This window comes from Adiantum capillus-veneris, chromosome 17 (genome assembly GCF_014529385.1).
Source record: "Adiantum capillus-veneris isolate H3 chromosome 17, ASM1452938v2, whole genome shotgun sequence".
NCBI classification, from domain to species: Eukaryota; Viridiplantae; Streptophyta; class Polypodiopsida; order Polypodiales; family Pteridaceae; genus Adiantum; species Adiantum capillus-veneris.
Window position 1 is genome coordinate 12,769,143 of NC_140947.1, and position 15,482 is coordinate 12,784,624.

The 15,482-nt window shown below is 39.7% G+C and overlaps 1 pseudogene; it reads left to right on the forward strand.

Moving 5' to 3' along the window:
- Positions 1 to 1,397: 1,397 nt before the first annotated feature.
- LOC147436822 (uncharacterized) lies at positions 1,398 to 2,655 on the forward strand (annotated as a pseudogene).
- Positions 2,656 to 15,482: the final 12,827 nt, after the last annotated feature.

Sequence of the window (15,482 nt, forward strand, 5' to 3'; positions counted from 1 at the left end):
ATCTTCTTTGTAAGCCTTGTGTTGGTATAACCACTAATGTCCAAGGATGAATCTGCATGCATGTCTTTTGAAGAATTTACCTGAAACTTTACCTACTCTTCATGATTTTGGATGCTAAGGGTAGCAACCATTTCTTCTTGACATGTATGCATACCTAGCATTGTTTTGCTATCATGTTTGAATGGAGTGATTTGAAGGATCCTTTGGATGCTCTCTGCAATCATATTTCACTTTGCTTCTTTATCCAGTAGAGCATTGCATATGACACTTGCTCCATTTATACTATTGAGGACTATAACTATTCTCATTGTTGGTTCTATTCAATATCTATGTTGTCCTGCTTTTGTTGTGGTTTCATCTTGATCTAGCTGTGTCTTTATGGAAGGTGGCTTGAGTGTTCAGCCTAGGGAATTTTGGATGTTTTACCTTAGTGGAATTTGGAATATCAACTTTTGTACTTTTGGGATTCCAAGGGGTGTTCTTGGAAAAGGGCGTTGCCCATTAGTATTCTCTAACTATGTAATTGTTGATCAGTGTCTGTTTGGGAATATGATGGTGGAAGTTATGGCATAATTAGTTTGTTTCTGTTTCTGTGTTTTGTTCCAATTCCAGTTCCATTCTGATTCCCGTGTTTGTCTATTTTGAATGTCTATTCCTTAAACACTTGGCGATCATGGTGTATGTGTGATGTAGCATGGATGAATTCAAATTTCTCTTGTGGGAGCGAGTGCCAAAGAGACGGAAGTAGTTACTGAATGCAGGGAGGACATTCAATATAGGGCAAGTCTGTATGGGCAATTATTTGCGCTCTAGAAGAAGATAGATACATTCACGTTGATGGAGTTGGGCTAATTTTTTGCAAGTCATCAAAATTCAGATGTTGCCCTAGAAGAAGCAAAAGAGGACACATATCCAGATTGGACAAGAAGATTTGGATGTACCAGAGGATTATCTGAGAGACAGACAGAAGGAAGAAGTGAAAGATGAACCAGATTTATTATCACAAATTTTGAGGGTCATCAAGAAGAAATTCCGGGGGATCAGTTCCTCCAGGGGTGAGTTATGGGATTCAAGTTCCACTAGGAGGAAGTGCAAGAAGTTGAGTACCACCAGAATCAGAAATCAGATAAGTTTGCAGAATCAGAATTCAAGTGAGAATGATTGTTGCAGAGTTTGAAGTCAAATTGTGGCATCTGGAATTAGAAATGTTGCAAACGTGGAAGTCAGAAAGCAGCCAAATTCCAAATCAAAGTTCGTTCTAGCGGATAAGGGCCATGGGGAGTCAAAAGAAGAATAGGAAGAAATGCAAGGTATGCATGAGTCGGAAGCATGAAGTGGAGAATTGCCCATGTGCAGTTGATGAGTGTTCAAAGGGAGATGCATGTAGAAAGTGGTGTATGGTAGATTTGTGTTCAAAACTTTCAAAAAATTTAGCCGAAGAATGCATAAAGCATCAGTTGATGGGACACAAGTAGCATGGGATAAGTTGGAAGATTTTGAGGATGACTTAGAGAGGGCATATGAGTGGTTGACTAATCATACAGGAAAGAGGAGGACATCATGTTCCAGCAGGAAGGAGGTGAGAAAATTGCAGGAAGCATGTGAGAGATTGAGGGATGCATATGCGGCTGAGTTTGAAGATGAATTAAGTAATGATGATGATGGATGGGTTGGCTTGGAGACAGACATCCATCATGTGGGGATACCAAAGGTGGAGGAGAAGGAGGTGAAAAAGGAGGTTGGCCAAGAGAGCCTAAAACTGCCCCTAGATACCCCTACCCTACCACTGGAGTGTGCTCATAGAGTGGAGACGGAATATCCATTGCTGAAATTGATGTCATTGTTGTCACTTGTCAATTAGATTTATTATTCAGAGAAGAATCAAATCATACATATTGAGGATGTTGTTCACGGAAATCAAAGACAATTTGAAGAGGCGGATAATGTGAGGAATGGACAGGTGGATAGTCGGATGAACCGAGAGGTGATGGATAGAGAGAGGAATGAAGAAGAAGAGGTGATTGATTTGTTCAATTGAGAATGTATGTAGGATTACAAATGAAGAGTCAAAGCAGGAAGAACTTTCAAAATTCACATGTACTCAGGAGGAATTTGCATCAATAACAATGAACAACTCAGTTTCGAAGGGATTGTCACCACGAAGATCCACTGATGTAGATATGCAGTCAGAAAATCTTGTAGACAATGTATCCCAACAATGTACACAGCAGTTTTGATCAGAAAATCAATGGGTGGTAGCTCAGCAAATGCAAGTGGGAAGTCGGAAAGAAGACCATGCGGAGGATCAGCAACATCAACAGGATAAAAGGCAGCAAGGTAAGGAGGAGCAACATGAGGTCAGGGAACAGAGCCGGGCAGAAACCCTGGTTACCTCTATCCTACCACGGAAGTGTGTCCATGAAGCACAGGAGGATTATTCCTTTTTGACTGATCAAAGTGTCATGCTCATTGGGAATTCACATACATTTGAAGAGGATAGTTGCCTGTAGCAAATGGAGGATGTGCATGCTAATGCGGATATCATGGCATAATTTTGTCATTTCAAGGGGACTTCAAAGCAAATGTCAAAAGAGGATGTCAAAAGAGCCAAGCAACAATTGCAGCAACAAGGACCAGAAGATGACAGCAGCATAACGGAGGAGATTGAGGATGATGATATTCATATTGGAAGTTGGAGGTGGTATTCCATATTGCGGCAGTTTCATATAGATGGATAAAAGAGATATTGAGGGCAAATTTTCAGTTCATAAAGCAAGTCAAATTTTGGAAGATCATACCGAATGTGATTCATACTCAAATTCAGATTTCAATTCAGATTCAGTCTCAATTTTGGATTTGGATTCAACTGCAATTTTGGATGCAAAGACCAATTCATATGCAAATTTTAATGGAAGCAGTGGAAAGCTTGATGAAGAGGTATGACAATCAGTGTCACAAGGAGGATGACATCGATACTCATTGGGGATTAACAACATCATTTTCTTCTTGGATTGGACAAAATCAGAACAAATATGTAGGAGTTGATAGGGCACTGTTGTATAAGGGACATAAAGAGGAGTATCCCAAGTGTCAGATTTTGGTTCAAATTCATATTCCGAGTGAGATTCAGATTCAAATTCAGATTCAGATTGGAATTCAGATTCAGACGGAAATGCAGATGCAAATTCAGATATTAAAAGTTCTTGAAATTTCACAGTGGATGTTGCGAAAGGCTAAAGCTATTGCAGCAAATGATGAAGTCATCTTTGGAAATGCAGATGGAGCTGAATTTTACCATGGAGATTGTCAAGCCATTTGTCAATTTGGGAGTCAAGCAGATGATGTAAACGTGGAAGTAGAGGATGTTTAGCAGAATGCAGATTTAATGTCAAAGTATGTTCAACATGTAAAGGGATTTGGAATTCGGAATTCAAATGGCGGACTGGATATTGGAATTCGGTATGTGGGATTGAAAGTCCAGAAAGAGAAAAGTCGAAGGAATGGAATTGGGCAAAAGGGTCAAGGGGTACTCATTAGTGGGGGTACTCACTTTAAGGCTAAAAACTCGCTCATTGCTAATGTGACTCATTTAAGGACGAATATTTTTTGGGCGAATCTTGCATGGCGTGCCCGAATCGAGGTGAGAATTCATCATTTTAAGATTAAGGTGGTGAGAAGTGTTGGAGATCACATCCAAGTGTGCAAATGTTGCATTTCACTGATTGTTAAGGAGAAGACGGTCGAAATGTTTTCTGAAAATGTTAAGGGAAAGGTGATGGCGGGGATGATAGGTCTCTTAGTAGCTAATTTGGATGGTGATGCCTTGAAGCAGGAAATGTTGGAATATGCACAAGAGATGTGAAATAAAGAAACTAGGCTTTGGAGGGAGCATGTGGAAGTGTCGACGGACCACTTCAAGAATTGGTTTCAGCTAGCTGGAAAGGAGAGCATTAGGAGAGAGAATGAGGCATTGAAGATGGAGAATGAGAAACTAGTTGCAGAGATGGAGGAGTTGAAGAACAAAAGCAAGGAGATTGAAGTAAATGCAGGGGGTCTGAGTAAGTGGACAACGAAGCTGAGCAGTGATGTTTTGGGACCAGATCGGATTGTAGCAGGAGGAGTGGAATCGGAAGTGAAAAGTAGGTGGAAACAGAGGTGGAAAAGAAGGCGGATTCGGATATTGCAGCAGAAAAGGCAGATGCAGAAGGGGATGCTGGGGAGCAGATTATTTGATCAAGGGATTGTGGGTCCAGGTCAGCCTATGGCTCTCGCCACCGGGCTGTGCTAGGTGTTAAGCCTAGGGAATTTTGGATGTTTTACCTTAGTGGAATTTGGAATATCAACTTCTGTACTTTTGGGATTCCAAGGGGTGTTCTTGGGAAAGGGTGTTGCCCATTAGTATTCTCTAATTATGTAACTGTCAATCAGTGTCTGTTTGGGAATATGATGGTGGAATTTATGGTGGAATTAGTCTATTTTTGTTTCTGTGTTTTGTTCCAATTCCAATTCCAGTTCCAGTTTCATTCTGATTCCCGTGTTTGTCTATTCTGAATGTCTATGCCTTAAACATTGAGACTCTATTTTCCAATCTAATTTACATGGCTTGATTTGACTGGAAATGTCTGGATGTTTGGACTTCTTATAGATTCTTGGTTGTTTGCAACCCTGTTCTTCTTAACTTATGGCTTTGGTGGCATTCTCTGCTCAATAGCTATCGTGGTTGCCCTTTGCTCTGATTGATATGCACTTGCTATTGCCTGGTTTGCTTTAGGACTTTTTGCTGTTGTTCGAGGGTGACCATCACGGTCTTCATTCTTTGCTGTCTATGATGACTCCGTCATGTTTGAACACTGTATCTCTAACATCTTTTTGGCCATTGGAATTCCCAATATGATGTTATCTGGTACATCTTTTGCTGCTAACGCATGAAATTGAGCTATGATGATATGTGGACCTATTTGAATGGTGGTGGAGATGATTCCTCAGCATTCTGCTTGTTTGTTTCTTGATATTATCAGAGATTTAGGAGCATCTTCTAGCTGTGGTTGGTCATATTTTTTCCAAGTGCAAAAAGAAATGAGGTTCTTGTCTAACTGAAAATCTAGCTTTACTTCACTTGACAGCTTTTCTTTGTTTTCACTGGTGATGTTGCACTTGATCTTCTCAAGATTTCTTTTTGTACTGATTGATTCTATTTTTATAGTGTCGTTGTTAAGTATGAAGTCTGATTTACACCTTGTAATTTTTTGTATTAAAAACGCACATTTGTAAGCCCCCCCCCCTCCGCCGCCCCCCCCCATTATGAGGAGATTCGATCGTGCGTGAAGAAAAATCACTCGTTGGAAATCAAAATCACTCGCCGAAAACCAAAATTTTCATGCTGGAATATTCCTTTTCGCCGGAATATTATGGTCGGTCGGTTGGCCGGTTGGCCGATGGGAAAATTCAAAAGCGGACTTGTCTTCTCAAGGGTGGCCACACATGGGTGGTTTGGAGGATCCGATTTGGACTTGTCTACATGAGGGCGGCTACACATGGCTGCCTCTCGTGAGAGAGGGCAGCCCTTTTGGCCTATAAAAGGAGGCCTCTTCTACACACAAAAACGGATTGTGAAGCATTGTGGTGCATTGTGAAGTTGGTGTGAGGTGGTGAGAGTGAAGCAAGGTGGGAGCTCTATTAAGGGTATAATCCCTTTGTAGCCTACTTCTTGTTTGAAGTACTAAAGCCAATAATTGGTTACTTTCCCGTGGATGTAGCCCACACTGGGTGAACCACGTATATCATGCTCTCTCTCTCTCTCTCTCTCTCTCTCTCTCTCTCTCTCTCTCTCTCTCTCTCTACTCTACTCTATAATCTCTCGTGTCTGAAAATTTCTCTCTCTCCATTAAGTAAGCTACTCAAATATCTATTTAGCTATGTCATATTTCCTAACAGTCCTTGGATTGAACTTTCTTTTCAACCTCTTTGCTTTGACCTTCTTTAATCAATGTTGAATCCATTGGTTGTAATATTGCACCTTTTAATTGCAATTGTTGAGAATTGTCTGCCTGCATTTGGGTAACAGTTGATCTTAATAGATCCACTGTACTTTTTCTGACAAAATCTATCTCTTTGGAGGAGATTTTGGAGGTGACCTTTGTGTAGCTTTCTGGACTTTAGCTTCTATTGAATTTGACTTTTTTGTCACCTCTTCTGGCAGCTTGAGGCTTTGCACCATCTCCAAATAGTCTTTGACTTTAGTCTTACCATCCATAGGGGTTTTACAAGGCCATGCACCTACTGATACTCATTGCCATTTGCATCTAGATATGCATATGTGAGCTTGGTCACATGTAACTATTTGAACACTATGGGACTTGTCTGCTTTTGGCTTTGACTTGTGGAGATTAGTTGAAAATTTTGTCTCTAATGATCTTCATAGAGGCATTTATCTATAGACTCAGATGGAATCTGGGTCAATTGAAAACTTCCAACAACCATATGATCTTTCAATGGTTTCTTCTTTGAAGAGGTCTATTGGATAGAAGTTCTAGGGCTTCTAAATGACATTGTGGTTCCTGGTACTAGAGCTCAACTTGATGGATTTGCAGTTCCCCCCTTCCTAGGGTGATCACTACAGCCTGCTTCATTATGAGAGTTCAATTTTTTTTGGCTCTGGTTTAGTCTCACCTTTTGGGATTGTGAAGGCACACTTTGGATAGAATGACGTTTGGCATCTGTAAACCTTCAACATAGTTTCCTATGTATCTCCATGAAACATGACACATTATTTCCAAAGTTAAGCTATAGATAGCATTATCTTTGCCCTGATATTGTCTATCCCATGGGTCTCCTATGATATGAGCTTTTGTGGTTTCAGTACCCAATGCATCATAGATCTTAGGCTCTCATCTATATCTACAACTATTTTGGTCAAAGTATATGCTCGTTTGATCACAACATCGAAGCTTGATTTTTTATGGAGGAGAGTTTGGCTCTGAAGATATTTTTGGGTTCACTCGGGTTGTATCCTTCACCTCTAGAGAGGACGGGCTATAATAGTTGTAATCCTCTAAAATGAACCATCCTTTATGATTTATCACTAGACGCACTTCTATGAGCTGGGATGTTGGTTGTTCAAACACTGGTTGATCCTTTTTGGTCTACATAGTGTGCATATAAACAATAGGTGCCATACAATGCTAACAACATTTTGTTTGATGTGTCCCTTAGACTCGTGAATGATTGCACACTTGTGGCAGTGGATGTAGAATCATTTGCAATCCTAATAGTCTTTTCAACATTCGGTGATATCTGGACACCTTGACCAAATTTACGCAGAAGTTTGTTGTTCAAAGAATCAATTTTAAGTTTTTCAGGTGCATGTGCATCTTTATGCTGATTTTGAACTTGCAGTGCTTTTTTTGGTGCTTCTTACAGTAACGCAGAATCATCTAGTTGCATTAAAAGTGACGAGCTAGATGCACTTACATAGAGATTCGCATTTCCAATTTGCCATGTGCCCTGCTTGGTAGTTGATGTGTCCCTGTTGTCTAGATTTCTTGGACAATCTTAAAAAAAAATTCCACCTTTTTTCCACAATCTGAGCAATACGCCATGACTGGTGGTATTTCAATTGGCTCTGTTAGGTCAAGCTCTTGCAGAGGAGCTTCTGTTTCTGTGATTGCCAAGTTGTCGGCATCTTCTTTCACAACACTAAGCATCAAGCTGTAGAGTGCTCCATCTTGACCTTTGTACCGTATTTAGCTTGATTCTCTAATTAGACTGGCTTCTATTGGTTAATCTATTGAATGTTCCATTACTGGATCTCGACTATAGATCTGACCATTGTAATCCATGTACAATGACCCTAATTGCATATGCACCAAATATATGTTTTGCTGGCTTGTAGAGATTTTTGGATAAACACTTGGTTTGACTTTTGAACTTCTATCTGCGCTTCATATTTGAGCTTGCAATACCTGGCTCCACCGAAGTCTGTGAACATTTGGGAGTTCTCTAAATCTGGCTTCACTCTGATCAATAGGATCGTGGCTCTTATGTTGCTTTTTCTGCTCATCAAGTATCTATGGCCTTCTGAATCTGCATACAAAAATCTATCTCCATTGTAGCTATATAGTTGGAGAAGCTACTCTTTTGCACTTGTATGTGTGTTGCCACTGCTACTAGCTTGCTCTGTTGTACTTGAACTCTCAGCTCTCGACTTGAGTTTATGTTGGCAGGTTTTGTAAAAACTGTCTCCTATAGCAGATTGTGGTGTTGATTACCAGAATTTCTCCTCGTCAAGTTTGATAAAACTACTTTTGTCAAAGAAATTATGGTAGTTGATTGCTCTTAGACTCACAAGAGTTGATTGACTCTAGCTTGAAAGTGTCAGAATTGATTGCAACCTTTGAAATGATGAAAATTTGGACCTTGAATAGCCTAACTTGTAATCCAATGTGATTTGTGCCCTTGTTCGTCTGATTAGAAGCTCAATTTGCAATGCAATTACTTGCACTTTCCCATTTTTGGTCGATATGATCAATTCTAGCTCCTTGACTGAATCGAGGCAACTCTTTCAAAAATTGGCTAGAACAATGATATTCTTGGCCAAAATAATTCAGTCCCAATTTCCAAGGATTTTCCCAAAATCTAGCTCAAAATTCTGAGCTTCGATGAGTTTTACAACTCTAATTTGTCCATGTCTGCTCAAAACAATGTCAAAACTAGCCCCAATTTGCAAGTTCCATGCATGAAACTGCCTTAATGGCTTGATTTTATGCAAAAATTCAATTTCAAATTCAGTTTCCTATGGATTTATCCTAGCAGGTTAGTGCTCTATATGGTTCGATTTCTCAGCTACACCTGGTTTGTTTTTTGCTTGATTTTGACAAATTTTGAAATTTCTTCTACCGCTCATGGCTTTGAGTTGGTCTCTTTTCTCGCTCTTTTTGGGGTTTTTCGGTTGTTCTCCTGCTGATCTCGTTCGCTTCTTCTTGGTTTTTTCTTTGTGATTTTCTAGTATTTCTAGCTTTTCCACTATACATCGGATCCTTTCTTTCACTCTTGTGATGCGTGAATTCTTTTCAGCAGTGTTTTTTTATTTCTTGTCTCCTTCGACGACTTCTCTTTTATTTTTAAAATTTTTTGTGAAGTTTTCAATCTTCTAAAAAAATTGGTATTTTTTTTATTTTTAAAAAAAGAAAAATTTGGTGAATTTTTTTATTTTATAGAATTTTTTAAGTGTTTTATCAATTTTACAATTTGTTTGTGATTTATCTGATCAATTTTTAATTCTTTATGGATTTTTTGTGAGTCTTTCTAAATTTTCTACATTTTTGTGAATTATTTGTGTAATTTTTTATTTTTCAGGAGTTTTCTGTGAAGTTTTTAAATTTTTTCTTATATATATATTTTTGGAATTTTTGGTGAGGTTTTTTATTTATTTCTATTTTTGTAGTTTTTTAAATACTTTTTTTAAAAATTTTATGAATTTTTGGCTTTTATTGTTTTTTGTGATTTTTAATGGTTTTATGATTTTTTTATTTTTTATTTAAATTGACTAAAAACAATAAAGCAAGAACTAATTGACTGAAAAAGAAATTACCTTTGACTTACCTGGCAACGCGCTAGTCGAGGGGAATCGGGGTCTGGGAATGATGGTTGAACAACAGTGCACCGCGCGCAAACAAAGGGAGAGAGAGTTGACCGGCGGAAAGACTGTCAATGCCAATTTGAGGGCCCGAGCTTGAGTGGGGCAGAGAGAGAGTGTATGTGTGTGTGTTGAAAGCGGCACGAGACCGAGAGAGAGAGAGAGAGAGAGAGAGAGAGAGAGAGAGAGAGAGAGAGAGAGAGAGAGAGAGAGAGAGAGAGAGAGAGAGAGAGAGAGAGATGTGTCTTTACCTGTCACTGACATGGCACCTGTCAGCGTCGATAGCGGGCAGAGAGCGAGGGTATACGAATACGACAAGTGTGTGAGTAGGTGTAGAGCAGGGACAGAGAGAGAGAGAGAGAGAGAGAGAGAGAGAGAGAGAGAGAGAGAGAGAGAGAGAGAGAGAGAGAGAGAGAGAGAGAGAGAGAGAGAGAGAGAGAGAGAGAGAGAGAGAGAGAGAGAGAGAGAGAGAGAGAGAGAGAGATAATGTCGCAGGCTTCCCGCAGTATGTTGTCGGAGTGCGCGACTCTCCAAGGTCAACCGGGAAAGCGTCGAGCTTTTGGTTGTAGACGTCTGGCTGTAGACGGAGAAGCAGTCGAGATGCAAACTGAGGAAAAACAATGCGGTTGAGGCTGATTTAGTGTTAATAAAGATCCTTACAGAGTTTACGTCTTTCACCCCATGCCAACAAAGCGGCACGACATCCACCCCCTCTAAACCTGCACATCCTCCGGTATGTGCCAACCATTATTCCAAACTACAAACAAAAACTTGTAAACATATAAGCACTACCCCACTGTGAATAGGCCTTGAAAAATTCCAATTTGTTGGCTTATTTGAATATTCCATCCTCCAGGATCATAGCGAATACACAAGAATTTTCCAACAATAGAGCACAAGCATGAATTAACTTGTAAAACATCATGAACCCCAACTGGATCATATGGTAAATTAAGTCAACCGCCTTAAGCCATGCACATATCCATCTCCACCCGGATCGAATGGCATATTAATCAATTGCCCCGAACCATGCATATAAGTATTCCCTCCTAGATCAAAAGCTAGTTCAACATCCCCTACATCATAGGGTAATAGAAAATCCCATACAACAACAGGTATCACTAGATACTGCCATATCCCTTGTGCAACTGGCTCATCCAATTGTTGATCATCACTCATGGGTAGGAGGATTAGTAATTCACCTTCACCCCCTCTAGCATCAAAATTCCGAGCATGCATATCTGGATACATCAAGTCTCTAGAAAAATCATCTTTATCGGACTCCCGAGATGCATCATAAAACATTCCCCTAGTTTGTATATTCCCAAAACCAAATAGGGTATCATCCAACAACTGCATAAGGTAATCATCAACCACATCTGGATAAACGTGCTTATGCATGAAACAAAACTTCTCGGTACCCTTTGCATCTATAATTGAGAAACCTTCCAAAGCTCAAGGTCCACTGCTTCAGAAGATTCCTCTATCATGCATATTTCAACCTGCAAACTAGGTTTTTCACACATGGTATGCATACTAGCCACATATGTTGCAGACTGCTCATCAAGTTTCTCCCCCTCATCCATATATCTTTGAACTTCTGTAGCACAAAGCTCAGCATGCACATTGAAATTCGCATCGATTGTCCTGTCCATATCATCAGCACAATGCAACCAGTCATATGAAACACCAAAAAGTTTCACTTCACTATGCACCCCCTCTAAATCATAACCATGCGGATCTTCAAGCACACATCCTTGCTCATCCAAGCCCTTAAAATCTGGTGTATCCAGACTCTGTAAATCTGATATACACAAGTCCTGTAGATGGTAATGTACATCCACACCTTGTGAATCCTTCTGTGTGTAGAGACCCTCTAAATCCTCATGCTTTTCTCCACCCTGTAAGTCTTCAGCTTTAGCCATTAACATAAAATCTGCATTTCCAAGCTTTGCATAGACAACTTGGACAACCTCTTCATCATCCTTATCATGTAATAGCATATAATCCTCAAGCAACCATTCATCAATAGCAGTTTGCAGTTTAGCCCTAATCTGCTTGCAAACCTCTGCATAGGTATGCGCATTAACATAATCCTCATCATCTTCATACACGCTTGTATCCCAACATTCTCGGGATAACTGTAGCCTTAAACTCGCTCCAACTATGCATATGTTGTTGTTGAAGTCCCTGGACTCTCTCAATAAAATCTAGAATCACAAACCTATCGAATTTTAGAATCTTGTTCTCTTTTGACACCCCATGATGCTCCAACTCTTCTTCATAGCAATCCAAGTATCCTACTAGATCATAACCATCAAAAATCCCCTGCTGATAAAAACTGAGTGTTTGGCATTTTTCAGTGCTAGTTGTAGCAGCATCTCTTGTTTCCAGTTATACACTTCAGATTCCCTTTTTTCCATTACTGGCTCCGATACTTTAAAAATTTCTATGTTATCCTGCCTTTGAAATGCACCCAATTCACTTTTTGTAGATTGCTGCAATTCTCGGTTCTCAGTTTTCAAATTGGTACCCAAGTTTGGATTCATATTTTGCACTTGACTTCCATACTGCTGTTGCAAAATAGCAGCCATTAATCCCATAATATATTGCATCTCTCTCTCTCTTGGTCTATTGACATGACTGGCTCCATCTACCCTGGTCAAGTTCGCGTCGGGTTCACCAAATTTGTAGGAGTGCGTGTCTCTCTAGGGTCGACCGAGAAAGAACCGTGCTTCAGGTTATAGACGGAGAAGCAGTCGAGATGCAAACCGAGGAAAACTAGTGAGGCTGATTTAGTGTTAATAAGACGATAAAGAGATTCTTAGAGAGAATTGCACGAGAATATCACGGATTGGAACATAATTAATGGCTAAAATCCAACTTGGAACATATATTAACACATAATTGAAGCTGGCAATCAAAAGTTGTTTCCATTAAACGGGTATCTGGAACCCTTGATACAAATCGGTTGCATACACCAACATCGGTATGTCTATTGATTTGAAATCCCTTATTTAAATAACCCAAACCAGATGGAACAAACCACAATCTGCCAGATAAACTTCAATCTCCTAAGCCTTGCTTGTACACTTCTTCTTCTTCTTCTTCGACTTACCTGTCTCCTCTGGAAAAAAAATCCCTTCTCAATCTTCCCTAAAAAACTATATTCAATTGTTCCCAAAAATTGCCCTTTAGTGCGCGTTTGACCTCCTATTTTTAGCCCCCCCATATTTATTTAGCTTTTGCATGGTGTATGTAATCCTCGCTTTTCCCTATTTTTCACCCCTAGATGCTATTCTTAGATTTCCTTAAGCTCCACGGCTCAATACATGAATAGTGGTACTGGTCTCAGATTTTCAGTATTGTACCGGTAATACTAGTCTCATTGGTGCCCGAGAACAAAGCCCGTCGACTTGGCCACGCCCACTTATCTCACCGGTCTTGGCGCAGCTATACGGTTATACTGATACTGGTGCAAGTGGTACTGGTTTCACTTGTGCCTGGGAACGAATCACGTCGGCTCGGCCATGCCCACTAGTCTCACTAGTAGTGGCACAATTGGTACTGGTGATCTCACTGGTGCCCGGGAACAAATCCCATTAGCTCGGCCGCGCCCACTGGTCTCATTGGTACTAGCGCAGCTATACTGCCATACTGGTACTGGCACAACTGATACTGATCTCATTGGTGCTCGAGAACAAATCCCATTGGCTCGGCCATGCCCACTACTACTGGTGCACTGGCTGACATAACAACTGCTATTATTGTCCCATAAGTTTGGCAAAACCTCAAATATATATGAAGATTTGCATCTTTCACCCCGTGCCCGCAAAGCGGCACAATAGCGTGTGTGAGTGGGTGTGGATGTGTGTGTGGGTTGCCACGTGGCGAGAAGAGAGAGGGAGTACGCGATAGCAGGGCAGAAGAAGAATAAGGAGAAGAAGAGTATTTTAATGTCATAGGAAACTATCTTAAGAGACCTTAAAGATCTATTCGACGAGGAGAGCTGAGAGAGAGTTAAGAGAGGGGGGTCCACTCCTTTGGTGGCTTCCAGTGTCAGGAAAGGAGAGAGAGGAAATAAGAGAGAGAAATTGAGGAAATAAGAGAGAGAAATTGAGGGACAGGTTTTATTATGCGCCTAAAAAAGGCAAAATTGAACCTTAATGATCACAGGAGGTGGTTCTCACCGGAACTAGCAGTCGAAGTCGGATTTTTGCATCCAACTCAAAATTTGATCGTCAAATCTGCACGACGATCAAAATTTGTCAGAGCATACACCCAAGCTCGTGATGAACGGTGCTCGTCCAAACCAATTTCTCAATTTTTACTTCCTTAATGCTCGAAAAAGCCAAATTTGGTCCGAAAATTAGCCGAAAACATTAAAAATCACCCAGAAATCCAAAAAAATTACAAGAAATTATACAAATCTCAATAAATCATTGGAAATCACAATCAAACACTTTCGACATGCATAAGCACACCAAAAATAGCAGTTTTTGTCAAAAATGTCACTTACGACAAAATCAACAACCTGGCTCCCAAAAATAGGGAAACTCTCAAAACTTGACCAAGGAGGGCTCAAAATGTGCTCAAAATGATGTTGTAAGTACACACACAAAACAACTTGTCAAGATCACAAGATATCAAATTTTTACCGAATTAAGCAAAAATTAATACAAAAATTACCAAAAAATATCATTTTTATAAAAACATTCTCAACACATAGGGAATTAGTGCAGCCAAATCAAATCACAATAATCACATCAATTTAATTGCCAAATAATTTTATCAATAAAATCCAAACTAGGCAATTAAAATCGATAAAATTATGTCAAAAATTGACGCGTTTGGAGTGTGTAAATTCCTGTTTTGAGCTCACAAACGCAGTAATTAACCATTACACACATTAAATATGCAATCAAAAATTGAATTAATCATGCACATTAAGCACTTTTTAGGCACACACACACACACGCACACACACACACTAATAATTGGCAGTTTTTACAATTTTTAGGTGCGCACACAAAAGGGTTAATCTTGTCAAAATTGCAAGTTGAATTCACAAATCTCTAATTGGGCATGACCACAACCCAAATCAATCATCACAATTGAAAAATTGTTAAGCACACATTGATTTTTAGGTGCACAAACAAGGGCAAAATAGTGCATACACACCTAAAATTAGGCGTACACACACTCAATTAGAATGCACATACTTGATTTTAGTGCGCACACACTTGCAATTGAACATTCAAGAATGCAATTAGATCAATTAGGCACACAATTATCAATGTATATTCAACAATTAGCAGTTGAACTTGTCAATTCCATACGCCTCCAAATCTGAAAAATTTCGACATTACGACGGCATGAAAATGAGCATTTCAAAACTTTTAAAGCATAACATAGCATTGACATGGTGTTAATGTTTAAAGCATAGCATAGCATTGACATGGTGTTAATTAACATAGGATCATCATGGCATCTCTACACATGTTTAGATTCTAGGGAAGTTGAAAATACCACCTTGTTTACCTTTCCAATGCAGATCGGTTGAACGGTTGAAAGCTCCAATCCTTAGTAAAAAATTAGTGTTTAAGTTAGCAAAAATTAGTGAAATTAGCAAGGGGTTAGTGTGAAATTGAAGTGTGTAGGCACACAACTGTCAATAGATAGTGACAAATTAGGGAAAATTGAACACATTGCTTCATGCACAACAACCAAAATTCACAAAACCATAAACACACAAGTGAAATTAGTGCTGAAACACATTCAACTATGCCATAATTACACTAGAGTAGGCCATCATCCCGGCAACGGCACCAAAGCTTGGGGGTACCAT